Source organism: Carcharodon carcharias, chromosome 6 (genome assembly GCF_017639515.1).
Source record: "Carcharodon carcharias isolate sCarCar2 chromosome 6, sCarCar2.pri, whole genome shotgun sequence".
Taxonomy (NCBI): domain Eukaryota; kingdom Metazoa; phylum Chordata; class Chondrichthyes; order Lamniformes; family Lamnidae; genus Carcharodon; species Carcharodon carcharias.
In genome coordinates this window covers 36,718,368-36,733,150 of record NC_054472.1, presented here as the reverse complement: position 1 = coordinate 36,733,150, position 14,783 = coordinate 36,718,368, and the positions used below count along the sequence as shown (strand labels likewise).

General features: G+C 45.2%; 1 protein-coding gene across 1 annotated transcript in view; it reads right to left on the bottom strand.

Moving 5' to 3' along the window:
• rims2a (regulating synaptic membrane exocytosis 2a) overlaps positions 1–14,783 on the bottom strand; it is a 1,407,304-nt gene that overhangs the window by 996,922 nt on the left and 395,599 nt on the right. The gene's annotated exons all lie outside the window — the stretch shown is intronic.

Genomic DNA, 14,783 nt, shown 5'->3' with positions numbered 1-14,783 from the left:
TTCTGGAAAGGTACATCAAAAATGGAATAATACCTTCAACAGTGGCTTAGCTAAAACTTCATATAAATGTATCATTATTTCTTTAATCCTGTAAGCTATTCCCCTAATTAAAGAAGTTTGAAATGCTGCTGGAATTTTTTTTTCACGTCTACCTGCACATACGCATTCAAATAATTATGCATTCCTAGGTCTCTTTGTTTGGTGTCTTTCTTTTGATTACACAAGAATTAGGAGCAGGTGTAGCCCATTTGGCCCCTCAAACTGCTCTACCATTTAGTATGATTATGGCTGATCTGACTGTGGCCTCAGCTCTACTTTCCTGTCTCCCCCCATAACCCTTGACTCGACTTCCTTGTCGATCAAAAATATATCTAACTCAACCTTGAACATATTCAATGAACCAACACTCCACTGGCCTCTGGGGCAGGGAATTCACTCAGGAAACATTTCTCCTCATCTCAGTGTTAAATGAGAGACGCTTAATTTGTTCTCTAGTTCAAGATTCCTCCATGGTGGGAAACATCCTCTCAGCATCCACCCTGACAAGTCCCCTCAGCACCTTATATGTTTCAGTAAAATCACATCTCATTCTTTTGAACTCTAATGGATATAGGCCCAACCTACTCAACCTTATCCCACAAGATAACCTCTTCATCCCACGAATCAATCGAGTGAACCTTCCCTGAACAGCTTCTAATGTAATTATATCCTTTCTTAATTAAAGAAACCAAAACTGTACACAGTACTCCAGATGCGCTCTGACTAACTCCCTGTTCAGTTGTAGCAACACTTCCATACTTTTATACTCGATTCCCCTTGCAATAAACAGCAACATTCCATTTGCCTTCCTAAACACTTGCTGCACCTTCATACTAACTTTTTCAGTCACATACCAGGACCGTGTCACATAGGGGACATGTTTCAAAAATTTAAAAATCCTTTAAAAATTTAAGACTGAAACAAATCTCCCTGAGGCACGCATCTCTGCACTCCTGTGCGCGCACACTGGGAATCCCACCCCTCCCCACCTGCACAGGGAGCACACAGCGCTTCCGGGCGCACGTCACGCTCACGTAAAATGGCAGCGTGGCCCCGATCGGGGGCACCAATCAGGTTCGCGCCTGCCCCCGCACAAACCCCCTAATGGGGGGAAATTTCTGGCCATAGAGTTCTGCAGTCTCTCTCCATTTAAATAAAATTCTGCCTTTCTATTCTTCCTGCCAAAGTGGGCAAGTTCACAATTTCTTACATTACACTTTATCTGCCAAACTGTTGCAAAACGCAAAATTCATGTGATTCCATGACTGGCCAACATCTGCTAAATAATCCTCAGTGTGCTAAAAATTACACTGACAACCAATTTAAGATTGTCAGTCGGGATCGCAATATGGCGCATTTGCATGTACTGGAAGCTACATACATTAATACACAGAGCAGGCAGAAAGAACATGTACACACATTGCGCCTGTTTCAGCTAAACAAAATAAGTGACAGCCATTTGCTGATTCATTCCTCAGGGCAATACCGACCAATCAGGGTCAAGCTGCCTGGTTTAAATTTCAAACGATGCTTGGCAGTTAACTGTCAGTCACCATCACTGGTGAATTTGCCAGGGCAACACCTCTGCCAATCAGAGTCCACTTGCCAACCAATCAGCAATCGCTTCACATACAGTATAAATTGTTGTTTCCCCCCTATATTGGTATGCTTGTGAAGTGTCTTGAAGAGTGTAAGATGAAAAGATTCGACATGTCTCTTTTCCCAGCAATACTCTAGTTCTGTACTTTCAAATGACTATTTGTGGATTCATTTGGATAGCCAGGGTAACCTTTTGCAGAGGCAAAGTACTGCTTTGGATATGGTCATGGGGCACCATCATGGGAGGTTAGGTTCTCTTAGAGAGGGTCAAGTGCCCTCTGGGGGAGGAAAGGGTGCCCTTTGGGATTTGTAAAAGTATGCATGAATGTGCACAAAAAGTGTGCAGACTCACTAGAACTGTGAAACCCACTGGAGCTGTCAAGAACAAAAGTTTCAAGATGAATGGTCAAAGGTAGCTCTCAAAACAACTGTCAAAGGTGTCAAGATGAACTGACAAAGGGAGCTGTCAAGCTGTCAAGGCACTCAACATCATGCCCTTCAACTCTTTGAAGAAACTGTCTGGAGTGTTAAAAAATGATTGCTAGCTATTTCACGCTGTCTATTGACATAAACCACAGGGTTACCATTACTGGATTTGTGCCCCGCATGACTGATTGCATAACCATCCATTATCACAATAGGGTGCTTGCCATTTCAAATTTGATTGACAGCTCCAAGTGGTTATGGACTCATTGAAGTGGGGCTACGAATTCCAACACTTGTTTTTATAATGGATTATGCAATTGAATGAAATGTTTGTGTTCCAAGGGATAATGTTGTTGAAATAATGTAAATGTAGTAAATGGGTTTTTATGAATGAGAGTACTATTTTTAACGAAAACTAAAGTCTGCAACAGACACTTGGAACTTCATTTTATTTAATGTCAGTATGGGTCCTGAGATCTTCCCATGTGGATACTGAGTGGTTCGGCATGCTAGGTGTAAGGGCAAAAGGTAGGCTGGGGGGGCATGGGTTGGCATGAGTTGGCACTAAGTTGGCATATGGGCTATAAAGGACCAAGGAAGTAGGCAGAGTGGCATGGATGGTGTGAGGGACCTTGAGGAGTGGGTGGGGGCATGAATTGGCATAGTTGGGACATAGGGAATGTGTGGTGGGGGTGGGGGGCAGTGAGGAGGTGTGAGGGGTGAGGTTGAAGGGCTGTTTTATGCTTTTCTGTGTTTTTTAAAACATTGATACTGGCCTTCTGCCCAACCTACCTCTGCACCCAGTGTCCTCTGCACTTTTTCTGAGGTCACTCGGCCGGACTCCCAGGAAACTTCCCCACCCGAGAACAAAAATCTGACCTTCCGGACCATTTTCTCCTGGGTCAGGTTTGTGGGGCCAGGAAATGTCCCAACTCCATGCTCCTGATACTGGAGCGAAAATCTAGGCCTTTATTTCCTCTTGACAACTTACTTTCCTAATTATCTTTGTGTCATCAGCAAATTTAGCTACCATACGTCTGATCTCTTCATCCAAGTCAGAAATATAGATCGTAAATAGTTGATGCCCCAGCACTGATCCCTATGGAACTCCATTAGTTACAATGTGCCAACCAAGAATGACCCAATTGCCCCTACTCTCTGCTTCCTGTTAGTTAACCAACCCTCTATCAATGGCAAAATGTCACTGTCTGCACCGTGGTTCTTAACTTTGTTAAGTAACCTTTGAGGTGGCACCTTATCAAATGCCTTTTGGAAATCCAGTACATATATCAACAGGTTTCTCTTTATCCACCTTGCTTGTCACTACCTCAAAGAATTCGAATAAATTAGTCAAACACGATTTCCCATTCACAAAACCATGTTGACTCCGCCTGATTATATCATGATTTTCTAAACGCCCTGCTATTACCTCCTTAATAATGGATTCTAGCTTTTTCCGCTCCAAACATATTACCTCACACTCATCGACATTAAATTACATCTATTAACCAATATCCCCTCTAAACTGCACATGTGTACAGATGCACAGCAATCTGGAAGCTACAGTGCATGCTGCTCACAAGTTGTCCTCTTTTAGCAGCTACACAAGAAGATTTTAAGGTGCCATGCATTGAAATGAACAGGCCACATACACATGCACACACACACAGCAAAATGAAATTAGATGGGACATTGCAACTAACAAATTTGGGTCTTCCTGATATCTTTTGTAATCCTTCGTGCAATGTGCCAAACCCATCCACTTTGTTGACAACACAAATTTTGAGATTGTGCTTCATGTGCCTATGTCCAAATTATCGATAAATATTAGAATAAAAGTGAATCGAATACTTCCAGTACAATTCACTCTGCCAAGGATTTTACCCAGCCCACTTAGTCTCCTGAGGCAGTTTACCTCCAATAAAGGCAAACCTCTGCAATTTCTCTTTGAATCCCCAAGACTCCGCAATATTTATACAACTTATTCATTTAACAAGTTGTATTCTATAGCGATAAAAACAAAAAAACTGCGGATGCTGGAAATCCAAAACAAAAACAGAATTACCTGGAAAAACTCAGCAGGTCCCCATCCACTACTCTCCTCCGTCTGGCTGAACTTGTTCTCACACTGAACAATTTCTCCTTCAACTCCTCTCACTTCCTCCAAATAAAAGGTGTGGCTATGGGTACCCGCATGGGCCCCAGCTATGCCTGTCTCTTTATGGGGTATGTGGAACATTCCTTGTTGCAGTCCTACTCCGGCCCCCTTCCACAACTCTTTCTCCGGTACATCGATGATTACTTCGGTGCCGCTTCATGCTCTCGTCAGGACTTGGAAAAATTTATTAATTTTGCTTCCAATCTCCACCCCTCCATCATTTTCACGTGGTCCATCTCTGACACTTCCCTTCCCTTCCTTGACCTCTCTGTCTCAATCTCTGGTGATAGACTGTCCACCAATATCCATTACAAACCCACCGACTCCCACAGCTATCTCGACTACAGCTCCTCACACCCTGCTTCCTGTAAGGACTCCATCCCATTCTCTCAATTCCTTCGCCTCCGTCGCATCTGTTCCGATGATGCTACATTCAAAAACAGTTCCTCTGACATGTCCTCCTTCTTCCTTAACCGAGGTTTTCCACCCACGGTCGTTGACAGGGCCCTCAACCGTGTCCGGCCCATCTCCCGCGCATCCGCCCTCACGCCTTCTCCTCCCTCCCAGAAACATGATAGGGTCCCCCTTGTCCTCACTTATCACCCCACCAGCCTCCGCATTCAAAGGATCATCCTCCGCCATTTCCGCCAACTCCAGCATGATGCCACCACCAAATACATCTTCCCTTCACCCCCCTTATCGGCATTCCGTAGGGATCGCTCCCTCCGGGACACCCTGGTCCACTCCTCCATCACCCCCTACTCCTCAACCCCCTCCTATGGCACCACCCCATGCCCACGCAAAAAATGCAACACCTGCCCCTTCACTTCCTCTCTCCTCACCGTCCAAGGACCCAAACACTCCTTTCAAGTGAAGCAGCATTTCACTTGCATTTCCCCCAACTTAGTCTACTGCATCCGTTGCTCCCAATGTGGTCTCCTCTACGTTGGAGAGACCAAACGTAAACTGGGCGACCGCTCTGCAGAACACCTGCGGTCTGTCCGCAAGAATGACCCAAACCTCCCTGTCGCTTGCCATTTCAACACTCCACCCTGCTCTCTTGCCCACATGTCTGTCCTTGGTTTGCTGCATTGTTCCAGTGAAGCCCAACGCAAACTGGAGGAACAACACCTCATCTTCCGACTAGGGACTTTACAGCCTTCTGGACTGAATATTGAATTCAACAACTTTAGGTCGTAAGCTCCCTCCCCCATCCCCACCCCCTTTCTGTTTCCCCCTTCCCTTTTTTTTCCAATAAATTATAAAGATTTTCCTTTTCCCACCTATTTCCATTATATATATAAAAAAACCCACTAGAGCTATACCTTGAGTGCCCTACCATCCATTCTTAATTAGCACATTCGTTTAGATAATATCACCAACTTTAATTTTAACACCTATGTGTTCTATTGTACTATTGTCGTTGACATCTTTTGATGATCTGCTTCTATCACTGCTTGTACAGGTATCTCCGGGACATAAAACGTTTCTCGGACTGCTGTTCCCGTCCCATTCTGAAATCCATACTCAGTGCCATGCGCCGTCATATGAACACACTCGACCTCTCCCTCCAGCAGCACCGCCGTACCCTTTTTCAAAGCTGCGCGTGCCCCCAGTTTCATTTTATCCTTCGGCTCATCCGACGCCTCAACAAGAAACTTTTTCTCTTTCTCTCAAGTGCTAAGGAACGCAAGCTACAACAACTCATCGACACCAACACCCATCTAGGACCCCCCACCCCTGCCTGTTCCTCCGTCCCCACCCTTTCTTCCAATCCCAACCCCAGCCGTGTATTCACTATACCCCCTGACCTTCCCCTCTCCGATGCTGAACGTTCAGTGCTCAGCAAAGGACTTAGTTTCATACCCTTACGCCCTCACCTCAATGAATTTCGGGCTCGGCATGATACTGAACTCTTCTTCCGCCGTCTTCGTCTCCGGGCTCACTTCTTTGGGCAGGAGTCCTCTCCCAGTTCAACGGATCCTTTTACCCATCTCCAATATTCTCCCTCCACCTGGACCCCTCCCTCTGGATTCTTACCTTCTCTGGATCTTTTCATTGAGAACTGTCGGCGCGACATTAGTCGTCTCAATTTCTCTGCTCCTCTCACCCATTCTAACCTGTCTCTCTCTGAACTTACTGCACTCCATTCTCTCAGGTCCAACCCTGACATTGTCATCAAACCCGCTGACAAGGGTGGTGCTGTTGTTGTCTGGCGCACTGACCTCTACCTCGCGGAGGCTGAGCGTCAACTCGCAGACACTTCCTCCTACCTCTCCCTGGACCATGACCCCACCACTGAACATCAAGCCATTGTTTCCAGGACTGTCACTGACCTCATCTCCTCTGGGGATCTCCCTCCCACAGCTTCCAACCTGATAGTCGCCCAACCTCGGACGGCCCGCTTCTATCTCCTACCCAAAATCCACAAACAGAACTGCCCCGGTAGACCAATCGTCTCAGCTTGCTCCTGCCCCATAGAACTCATTTCTCGTTATCTTGACTCCCTTCTCTCTCCCCTTGTCCAGTCCCTTCCCACCTACATCCGTGATTCCTCTGACACCTTACGTCACATCAACAATTTCCAGTTCCCTGGCCCCAACCGCTTACTCTTCACCATGGACGTCCAATCCCTCTACACCTCCATCCCCCACCAGGATGGTCTGAGGGCCCTTAGCTTCTTCCTCGAACAGAGGCCCGAACAATCCCCATCCACCACTACTCTCCTCCGTCTGGCTGAACTTGTTCTCACACTGAACAATTTCTCCTTCAACTCCTCTCACTTCCTCCAAATAAAAGGTGTGGCTATGGGTACCCGCATGGGCCCCAGCTATGCCTGTCTCTTTATGGGGTATGTGGAACATTCCTTGTTGCAGTCCTACTCCGGCCCCCTTCCACAACTCTTTCTCCGGTACATCGATGATTACTTCGGTGCCGCTTCATGCTCTCGTCAGGACTTGGAAAAATTTATTAATTTTGCTTCCAATCTCCACCCCTCCATCATTTTCACGTGGTCCATCTCTGACACTTCCCTTCCCTTCCTTGACCTCTCTGTCTCAATCTCTGGTGATAGACTGTCCACCAATATCCATTACAAACCCACCGACTCCCACAGCTATCTCGACTACAGCTCCTCACACCCTGCTTCCTGTAAGGACTCCATCCCATTCTCTCAATTCCTTCGCCTCCGTCGCATCTGTTCCGATGATGCTACATTCAAAAACAGTTCCTCTGACATGTCCTCCTTCTTCCTTAACCGAGGTTTTCCACCCACGGTCGTTGACAGGGCCCTCAACCGTGTCCGGCCCATCTCCCGCGCATCCGCCCTCACGCCTTCTCCTCCCTCCCAGAAACATGATAGGGTCCCCCTTGTCCTCACTTATCACCCCACCAGCCTCCGCATTCAAAGGATCATCCTCCGCCATTTCCGCCAACTCCAGCATGATGCCACCACCAAACACATCTTCCCTTCACCCCCCTTATCGGCATTCCGTAGGGATCGCTCCCTCCGGGACACCCTGGTCCACTCCTCCATCACCCCCTACTCCTCAACCCCCTCCTATGGCACCACCCCATGCCCACGCAAAAAATGCAACACCTGCCCCTTCACTTCCTCTCTCCTCACCATCCAAGGACCCAAACACTCCTTTCAAGTGAAGCAGCATTTCACTTGCATTTCCCCCAACTTAGTCTACTGCATCCGTTGCTCCCAATGTGGTCTCCTCTACGTTGGAGAGACCAAACGTAAACTGGGCGACCGCTTTGCAGAACACCTGCGGTCTGTCCGCAAGAATGACCCAAACCTCCCTGTCGCTTGCCATTTCAACACTCCACCCTGCTCTCTTGCCCACATGTCTGTCCTTGGTTTGCTGCATTGTTCCAGTGAAGCCCAACGCAAACTGGAGGAACAACACCTCATCTTCCGACTAGGGACTTTACAGCCTTCTGGACTGAATATTGAATTCAACAACTTTAGGTCGTAAGCTCCCTCCCCCATCCCCACCCCCTTTCTGTTTCCCCCTTCCCTTTTTTTTCCAATAAATTATAAAGATTTTCCTTTTCCCACCTATTTCCATTATATATGTAAAAAAACCCACTAGAGCTATACCTTGAGTGCCCTACCATCCATTCTTAATTAGCACATTCGTTTAGATAATATCACCAACTTTAATTTTAACACCTATGTGTTCTATTGTACTATTGTCGTTGACATCTTTTGATGATCTGCTTCTATCACTGCTTGTTTGTCCCTACAACCACACACCCCCACTCCCCCCTCCACCTCTTTGTCTCTCTATCTCTCCGCCCCCCACACACACACCTTAAACCAGCTTATATTTCAACTCTTTCTTGGACTCGAACGCAAGTTCTGTCGAAGGGTCATGAGGACTCGAAACGTCAACTCTTTTCTTCTCCGCCGATGCTGCCGGACCTGCTGAGTTTTTCCAGGTAATTCTGTTTTTGTTTTGTATTCTATAGCATTTACTCATGAGTCCATCTTTATTCTTGTAATTCATCTCATTTTAGTGTTCAGCCTACATTAAGGTAATCACAAATTATTCAAGCCCTTTCTCTACAAATAGAGAAAGAACCAGTCTCACAAGGTGCATAGTAGTTAGTCTATGCAGTGGTAGAAATAAAAGCTGAAAACCTTTTATTCCCTTGACTTGAAAGGATGCATTACATAGGAGAGCAAATTTATCTTTGGACGATGACGTACAATGGGTGATATTAAATTGGCTGCCAACTTACACTCCACCCAATGTTTCTTTCCATTAACTTTGCTGTAAAGGAAAATTTGGAATGTTGTATAATAGGTGATTAATTCAATAATTGTTCATTCTGCATCATTGCCCAAAGTTAAAATTAAATTTAAATTGAAGTATTGATGAAGAAAGATGACATTTGGAGGTTTATACTTCAGGAGACGTAAAATACATATTGGGATTGTATTCAGCCCCATCTCCAAAACAAACAGTTGGGAGACAATGCATCAAGTGTGACTAGATAATGATAGCACTTAATGCAGGAAGATCCAAGAAAGATGAAGAGGCAAAATATTTTTTTCTCTTTCTATCTCCTGTTGCCTGCCCACATCCCAAGACATAACACTCATTAATTTTGTAAAGAAAAATGTTAAGTAACCAAGGTTTTCACCAAATGGGTGGTCTTTAAATTGAAGGATGTTTCTGGTGAGGAACCACACAGATAAGTTAACTTCACACTTGCTAACCACATCAGAAGGTCTTCAGCAATTTTAACTTGTGGGCCTCATTTAAATGCTGTCAATCCACTTTCCATTTGGAACAGGCTTCAAAAGTGCACAGAACATCTGCTGCCAAGGAATATAAAAACAGACAGTAAGGGCTTCTAAAAGTATCTAAAAAGGAAAAGAATATCTGAAGTAAATGTTGGTCCCTTGGAGATGAGACTAGGAAATTAATAGTGGGAAACAAAGAAATGGCAGAGGCTTTGAAGAATTATTTTATGTCCGTCTTCATGGTAGAGCAAAAAGGAGAAGACGGTAGAACAACAAGTGTCCTAATAATAGTAGAAAATCAGAGGGCAAAAGGAAGGGAGGCACTTAAAACAGTTATCACTAGAGAAAATATATTAGGCAAACTAATGAGACTAATGGCTGACGAATCCCTGGACCTGATGGTTTGCATCCTAGGTTCTTAAAATAAGTAGCTAAAGAGATAGTGGATGCATTGCTTGTAATCTTTCAAAATTCCCTAGTTTCTGGCAAGGATCCAGCAGTTTGGAAAACCCCAAATGTAACACTTCTATTCAAGAAAGGAGGGAGACAGGAAGCTATAGGTCAACATCTATCATTGGAATATGGATTATTCAAATACATTGTTGAGGATACAGTAACAGGACAATTTAGAAAATCATAAGATAATCAGGCAGAGTCAGTTTTATAAAAGGGAAATTGTGTTTTACAAATTTGACAGAGTTCTTTGAAGATGTAACAAGCAGGGACAAAGGGAAACCAGCAGATGTAGTGCATTTGAATTTCAAAAAGACATTCCAAGGTAAAAAAGACATGCAAGGTACAGGTTCACAGTGTTGGGGGTAATATATTAGCATAGATTGAGGATTGGCTAACTAATAGGAAATAGGGGGTCAGGATAAATGGATCATTTTCAACTTGGCAAACTGTATCTTGGGGAGTGCCACAGGGATTAGTGCTGGGGCCTCAACTATTTATGATCTCTATTAGTGACTTGGATAAAGGGGCTGAGTTTATTGTAGACTAATTTGCTGATGATGCAAAGATAGGTGTGAAAGCAAACCGTGAGGAGAACAGAAAGGACCCCAACATCAGGTGCATTTCCGAGTCCTGACCCTGCATCATGGTGGTGCCTGACACCCAAAGCAATTTTTACGAGCTGGCAATTTTGCAGCCAGAGTGCACTCATCGCAGAAATAAGGTCAAAGGTGTGAGCTGTTGATGTATGGAAGAGAAAAAAGAGAAATATCAGCATAAGTAGGCCATTCAGCCTTTCAAGCTCATTCCGCCATTCAATGAGATCATGGCTGATCATCTAATTCAACACCATCTTAGTGCACTATCCCCGTAACCCTTGATGTTTGTAATGTGTATAAACCTATCAATCTCAGCCTTGAACATACTCAATGACTGAGCCTCCACAGCCCCCGGGGCAGAGAATTCCAAAGATTCATCACTCTCTGAAATTCCCCCTCATCTCGGTCCTGAATGGCCTACCCCTTATTCTGAAGCTGTATCCCTGGTTCTAGACCCTCCAGCCAGGGGAAACATCCTTCCAGCATCTAACCTGTTGAGCCCTGTAAAAATATTGTATCTTTGGCTAAGATCACCTCTCATTCTTTTAACTCCAGAGAATAAATGCTCTAATCTCTCCTCATTGGACAATCCCTCCATCCCAGCAATTAATAGTGAACCTTTGTTGCACTCCCTCTATGGCAAGCATATCTTTCCTTAGGTAAGGAGACTAAAATTGCAGACAATACACTAGTTGCATTCTCATCAAGGCTCCATATAATTGCAATAAGCCATCTTTAATCCTATACTCAAATCCTCTTGTAATAGAGGCCAACATACCATTTGCCTCCTTATTACTTGCTGTACCTGGTTAGCTTTCAGTGACTCATAGGATACCCAAGCGCCTTTGAAGTGCAACACTTCCCAGCATCGCACCATTTAAGAAACACTCTGGGCAGAATTTTTCCATCGGCGAGCTGGGGGTGGGGCCATTGACAGGATAATTAAGCCAATTAAAGGCCCTGCCCGTCCACCAGCGGGATGAGGTTTCATGTCTTTTTTAAAAAACTTTAATAAAGTTTATGTGATATTTATTAACATGTCCCATCTCATGTGACATTGTCACATGAGGGGTCATGTTAATAACTTTTTTATTTTTCTATTTTTGAAGTTTATAAAACTTTCAGCACTCTCCCTGAGACAGCAGTTGGTCTTAGGGAGATGTGCGCTCTTTCGCATGCATGCGCGAAAGATTGAACTCTGACAGTTGGGGAATCCCTCCCTCCCGCCAGCACCGGAAGACATAGCGCTTCCCATTGGGTGGCCAGCCCACTCAAAATGGCGGTAGGGTCTGTTTAGCGTAACTCACCTCCTGACTCACCAAATCATGTCCACCGTCTACAAGGCACAAGTCAGAGGTGTGATGGAATACTACCCATTTGACAAGATGAGTGCAGCTCCAACAACACTCAAGAAGTTTAACACCATCCAGGACAAAGCAACCCGCTTGATTGGCACCATATCCACAAACATTTACTCCCTCTACCACCGAAGCACAGTAGCAGCAGTGTATACCATCTACAAAGTGCACTGCAGGAATTCATCATGGATCCTTAGACAGCACCTTCCAAACCCATGACCATTACGATCCAGAAGGGCAAAGGCAGCAGACAGATGAGAACATGTGGAAGTTCCCCTCCAAGTCACTCACCATCCTGGCTTGGAAATATATCACCAGTCCTTCACTGTCACTGGGTCAAAATCCTGGAACTCCCTTCCTAGCAGGAAAATTCTGGCCAAAGTATTTATTTTGTTTCTCTACCGTTTCCTTAGTCCCCAGTATAAATTCTCCTGACTCCGCTTGTAATGGATCCACATTTGTTTTTGTTAATCTTTTCTTTTTAAATAGCTATGGTAGTTTTTATAGCCCATTTTTATGTTTCTCTCTAGTTTACTCTCATGTTCTTTTTTCCTTTTCTTAAGCTTTTACTTGGTCCACCTTTGTAGAATTCTGAAATGCTTCCAATTCTCAGGCTCACTATTTTTTGGCAACTTTATACACCTCTTCCTTTGATCTAATGCAATCCTTGATTTCTTTTGTTGGCTACAGTTGGAACACTTGCCTTGCTGGGTTTTTGTTCATTAAAGGAATGTATTTTTTGTTGTAAAGAGACAGTATCTCCATAAAGACTTCTGCAAAAGGTTAGATTGAAACTGGCCACAGCTACTGCCATCTCGGAATGTCAGCTGCAGATGGGTGGGTTAAAACAATGCACCTGGCCTGCCACCTCCATACATTGGCCGTGCTTCAGTGAAACGGGCTGGAGATGAGAACATGCCAGCAAATCAACACGCTGCTCTCAGATGGCAATTTTATGGCTCTCCCACCTCCAAGGCAGAATACCACCCCCCCACCGCGGGTGGGGGCGGGGGGGAGTCTAGGCGCAGGTGCGTGGAGGCATGCCTCTGATCAGCGCCCCTGATCGGGGACGCGCCGCCATTTTACAAGGGCAGGAAATTAAGGCCCGCCCAGCATGACATCTGCCACGAGGCACCATGCGTCCCTGTGCGGGGGGTGGGGGGGGGAATTCCCTGAGCCGAAAGCATGCTCTTTCGTGCATACGCGCTACCACTTTCACATGAGTTGGGACATGTCCATCACTTTAAAAGACACTTTTATTACATTTTTTAAAACCTACATGAAACCTCACCCTGCCTGTGGATGAGGTTTCATGCTTTTTCTAATGCCCGCCAGGGCTCCCGGCCTGCCTGCCAACCTTAAGGTTGGACAGGCAGGTCCATTAATTACTTCAATGACTTTGTTAATGGCCTCAATTGGCTATTGACAGGTCGGTGGGTGCACAGCTGATTCTGCCTGAAAATTTAAACGGGGCACGGTGATGTTGGGAGTTCATTTTACGCATCAGCGAGCAGGCCCCGCCCCCCCCGCCTGGGAAATCCTGGCCCCAGTCCCACTTCTGATGGCAATCAAAAATTCTGTCCAAAGAGTCTCCAAAAAAATGTATGTAGGTTAAGTGAGTGGGCAAAGATGGAGTACAATTTGATAAAATGTGAGGCTATTCACTTTGGTAGGAAGAACAGAAAACCAAAATACTATTGAAATGGCGACAGACTACAGAATGCTGCAGTACTGATGAACCAGAGTGTCTTTGTACATGACACACAAAAAGCTAGCATGCAGGTACAGCAAGGCAAATGGAATGTTAGCCTTTATTATAAGGGGGATGGAGTATTAAAGTAGGGAAATCTTGCTACAACTGTATAGTGTGTCTAGAGGGCTGCATACATCTTTGGTCTCCTTATTTAAGGAGGGATACACTTACATTGGAGGCAGTTCAGAGAAGGTTCACCAGGTTGATTCCTGAGATGAAGAGGTTGTCTTATAAAGAAAGGTTGAGCAGATTGTGCCTATACTAATTGGATTTAGAAGAATGAGAGGCTGCCTTAATGAAACATTTAAGATTCTGAGCGGACTTGACAGAGTAGAAGCTGATAGGATATTTATCCTTATGGGGGTATCTGGAACTGGGGGCACACTTTAAAAATAAGGGGTGTCCCAGAGATGAGGAGGAATTTCTTCTCCCAGAGAGTTGTGAATGTTTGGAATTCTTTACCCCAAAGAGCAGTGGAGGCTGGGTCATCAATATATTCAAGGCTGAGATCGAGAGATTCTTGAAATATGGGGAGTCAGGTTTATGGGAATAGGCAGGAAATTGGACGGACCCAAGGCAAGTATCAAATCCCCTGACCTCGGCATCCCAGTGGTCTAGGTGATTTTAACTCCAGGTCTTATCTGCTTGTCCCCAGTCAGTTGCCTGCCCAAAAGCACTGAGTAGGGGCAGAGTGTCCGGTGACAAGAAGTCTTTGACCAGGAGCAAAGGACCGTCCCCAATGCTCAGGTAAGTTTTAGGGAGAGATTTTCAGGAAGATCTCATGAGCAGGAAGGGTGTTACACCAGGGCAGGGGAGACCTAAAGTTCCCTCGTGGTTGCCAGAGGAGCTACTCCTGCCTCCACGAGGAAATCAAAGAAACATAGACTTACCTATTTTGGCTTGGCTCCACTTCCCACTAGATTCACCTGGCGGAAAGATCACAATAGCTCTGGCAACTGGTTAAATGGCAGTCAGGTACCAGAGACACATCATCAGAGTCTGTTCTGCGCATTTAACGAAGGGCCCTCCTGGTTTCAGGTGGGTGTCCCCTGTCTCCAGTTCAGGAGAGCAAGTTAAAATTCTACACTACTGTTTGGAACACGATGTCTATGAATATGTCTCCTAGCCAATTTTAACT